The sequence below is a fragment of the Harpia harpyja genome, chromosome 3 (genome assembly GCF_026419915.1).
Source record: "Harpia harpyja isolate bHarHar1 chromosome 3, bHarHar1 primary haplotype, whole genome shotgun sequence".
Lineage (NCBI taxonomy): Eukaryota > Metazoa > Chordata > Aves > Accipitriformes > Accipitridae > Harpia > Harpia harpyja.
Window position 1 is genome coordinate 56,942,153 of NC_068942.1, and position 4,499 is coordinate 56,946,651.

A 4,499-nucleotide genomic window follows, 5' to 3' on the forward strand; every position below is an offset into this window, starting at 1 on the left:
CGCCGCCGCGACGACCTCCGCCCCCCCCCCCCCCCCCCCCGTCGGGGCCCGCGCCGCCGCCTCGGCGGCCCCCGCCCCAAAACCGGGTCCAAAGAGCATTAAACCCAGCGCTTTCGGCAAGGCAGCGCTCGGGATGAAGCGCCGGCTGCCGAAGCCGTCTCCCGCCCCCTCCGCCTCCGAGCCGTCGGCCGATAAAACCTGTGTAAAGCAGACGTTGCCTCGGCGCTTGGCGGAGAAGTTACTTCACTGCCCGAGGAGTCAGGAGTTCAAGGTTATTTTCCTAAAAAGCTTTCCAGTTATGTTTTGGTAATAAAAATCTGTCTGTAGGAGCTGATTTCTGTCAAAAAAAGTCATTACTCTTTCTTATGCCGCAGATGTTAACTTTTTCTTGACCGCACTACACATAGTACACATTATCGCAGCAGAACGGTTGGTGCGACAAGCCCCACGACTGTGTCCCAAGCTCAAAGATCTCCTGGAAAGACCAGGCCTCTCCGGTGGATACACATTTCACACCAATAAACATATCCTTACTGCGCCACTCACGGTTCATGACATTTCTCTCTAACAAGGATGAAATAAACTGAAAGCTTCATAAATAATATTTAGGTCTGGAGCTGCAGTTAACTTCTCTGTCATAAGGAAGCATTAGCAACCTTAATCTTAGGTAAGCAATTTATTTTCTTCATAGGTAATGCACACCATCATCATTTCAGTATTTTGTTTTCAAAGTTCAGTAGTTGCCACCACAGATGGGAAAGCAGAGTTGAACTATGGGGAACGTTCACTTCAGGACAGGTGAACCTACACTTACAGGAGATGTCAGGAGCTGAAGCACAAATCCCTAAAACCATGTGTGACAAAGCCTGGTTAGCTCTTACCCCACTACCTTGGGAAAATGCTTTATGGCTCAGAGCTTGAAACAACAAGCAGGGCTCCTTGCAATGTGGTGAGGGTTAAAGAGCTGTTCAGCATTATATGGATCTATTTTAAAAGTAACTTATCCATCAGAGTTTACTTGCTGTCCATCATAACCATTTCCATACAAAGATGTTGTGCTTCCCAGCAGCAAAGACAGCACGTCAGTTTTAGAATAAAGGAGCTTGCAGGAACACATGAAAAATCTCAGACGTGTTTTGCTAAGGATCATTCACTCCCTCCACTGCAAGGGGAGTACCTCGCAAAATGTCATCTGGCAAACAATAATAATTAAAAAAACCCCAACTAGATGGCAAAATCTCACAGAAATGGGATTAAGGAATCTGGAACAGTTGTAGAAAACCAGAAGACTAAGCGAAAAAGTCAATCTTCATTTTTCCAATCTGAAAAGTAGAGTTATCTTGCCCATTATTATCTACAGTATCATACAAATTCTTCCATAAAACGATCACAGTAGTGGCTACAATCAGGTTTAGCCATCCCACAGCATTGCCTTTACTATGCTTTAAAAATCAGGGCAGCAATTCTCACAGCAAAATGCTCCTAAAGGAAGTAACAGCCGCTGCCTACTCAGGTTTAATGGAATGTGACTGAAGAACATACACCTGACTTTACACTGAATTTTTTATTAAAGCATTTAAAGAAATCACACCACCTAGAGGCAATGTGCCATTCTGCCTCTTGCAAAATCGTTACCAAATGATGAATTTGGGTAAGGGTAGGAACACTGTCATTTAAACCAAATCATAGAAAGTATCTGCCTTAGTTCAAAGATCTCATTTATGGTTTTCAGAGTCAAGACAGTACATTGATTATGTTACTAACACAAGGAAAGAGCAGCCCGCACTGAGAAGGAAGAAATGACAAGGCATCTACACAGTTAATTATAATTAAGACGACAACACCATGAGACTTCAGTTACATATGTATAGCAAAGATCTTACACCTGGGGGAAGATTATCCAAACAAAATATATTCATGGGGAAATAAAGACCGAGCAGCTGGTATGGGTGAGAACACCCTAGAGGGTAAAGCTCTGCAGCAGATCAGACCAGAGCTGCAATGGGATATAGCTGGAAAACACAGGCATGCCCTCCCCTCTGCCTGCCTCAGCTGTGTAGCGGCTGTAGGAACAGCATCCCCTACATAACCAAGAAAATCCAAGTTTATCTCATTACAATTCCAACAGAACCTCCTGGTGCACCTTATGCAAAGATCACATAATGCAACAGATTTAAAAGCTCAGGGAAAAGGTACCTCAGGAATATCAGCTATGAAATTAAGTGACACAAAACTGCACAAGCGAGACAGAGCAACACAAGCATGGTTCTGTCGTTGCCTTTTTTGAGTAACGTACCCCCAAAGGAAGTTATTCAACATGTACATTTTATTGTAAAAACTGAAATAAAACAAGTCGGATGGGTCCTTCAGGACACAGCAGCTTTCTCCAAACATGAGCTAAACAAATGATCCTCATAGCAAAGATCACTGGGATGGACACCTGGAGACCACAGGTCCTCTGCCAGGCTGTGTCAGCAAGCTGAAGTGCAGAAGCTAATGCATTGAGTTTAAGGTGATAAACCACATGGGCCTCTGGCAACAGAAGGAGCAATCAGGCATCTGTTACCACCATTTTGCAGAAAGTTTAAGTCACTTCAGCTGCAGCTGAAACAGAGCAACTCCCAACTCCTGCCAGAGCAACAGACTTCCAGTGCAAAGCAAAAGATGCTTCCTACAAACTGCTGAGCAAATACAAGTATTTTTGCTGCAGCAAAAACTTGGGCTCACCTGCTTCAGGTTTACAAAAAGGTCCAAGAAACACCAACAGGCAGTTTTTCTAAATCTTCTGCTCCTTCCACCTTTCTCAGAGAAAGGCAGGCCTGCCAGAGCCACCACACCACCACCACCAGCGGTGGTTTGGGGGAGGAACAACAGAACAAGCACAAGCCTGACAAATTTTTCAGGTGGAGAAGGGGCAGCAGACAAAACTACCAAGCCTGCAGCCACCACACCCAACTTTTTGTCTCCTGTGAAAGACATATCCATTTCAGATTTGTACTCTCTCCTTCCCAACAAGCCACCTTGAACGTACGGGAAGTTCATTTCCCAGAGACTTTGTTCACTAAGGGCAAGGCCATCTCAGGCATCTGAAAGACAAGTACAGCACAGGGAGGCAACTAAAAATACGAGAGACAGAAATACATCACAGGAACTGGCAGGGGTGAAGAGAGGCCACGCTACTTTCCCAAACCTCTGCCATAAGACCCTGTGAAACATACAGGCAGGAATCCCCCAATGATCTTGCCAACCAGTTGCCAAACTAGTTTTGAGTCGAAAGTCCCTGACCTGCCAGTTAGGAGACAACACAGGTGTTGTACACTTGCGTTATTTCTCACACACCTGAGCAGCTTGTAAGAAACGAGCAAACGAGCATGTAAAAAGCTCATCCCCTTATGCATGCACGCACACAGCAGCTGCAACAGGCACTTTGTACAAGGTGCAGCCTACGTTGGCATAGCAGGAGGGGGAATACGTGAAGATATACCTTACTTAGGAACGCTCACGCGCTGCGTTAAGTAGTGTGATAATTAAATCGTTAGTCACATTGACAAGTGGGTGGAAGAGGCTGGAAATGTCTGATGCAGTTTGCTACAGGCAATTATAGATTTACCAGTGATGTATCTGTCACACACAAAGATGGGCTCAGACCCAAGTATCTGCAACAGCTCAACTTTAGCCCATTTCCCAGAAGTAAAATGGAATGAAGACACCAGCTCTGCATCTGCAGTACTCTGAAACAGCTCAGACCCACCGCCAACCTACCACATAAGAACAGCTGTACAATTTCACATACTCAAATATTCATCTGGGCAAGGACTTGCTGAGGCTAATCCTTATCCAAAGATCTGGGAATTTCCCTTCTTGAAATTCTCCCTGATAATTCTAACTAGTTATGTAGCACTTACGTGCCCCCAGTCCTGTTATGAGGCATATCTCACTGGCTACCACATGACAAAAGGCTAGCAGGCTCAGCAGAGATCTGACAGCAGTTCAGTAAATACCTAACCACTCTCTTCAGTAAGCATCTGCCACTCACACAGGACTAACTCATCTTTGCAACAATTCAAATTTTCCTTTAAAGCACAAAACTGAAAATATTTCCATTTGTCTTCATGAACTAAATTTTACATGGGAACCCACAGTGAAAAACTGGATCTTGTACTCTAGAGCACCAGCCCTGTTTCACTATCAGCCTCAAAATTCCTCCACATAGAGGGATATAACTGGGGGCGGGGAAGAGAAAGGCAACAAATGGTAACCTATATTAGAGACACCCCGCTTGCTGTGCTGGTCCCGCTCTGCAGAGAAGCCCGTGCAAGCTAGTACCTTTCCTTAGTCTGGACTTCTCAAATTCTTTAGAAATTAACTGTTGCTAGAGAAACCCAAAGGCTTGCAGGGAGTCTGTGTACTTGCTGCTTCCTGTGACAGGTCAGCGTGCAGGAAACAGCAGTTGGTAGGAACATGCACAAAGAGGACAAGACTCACACAGACAACTCAGG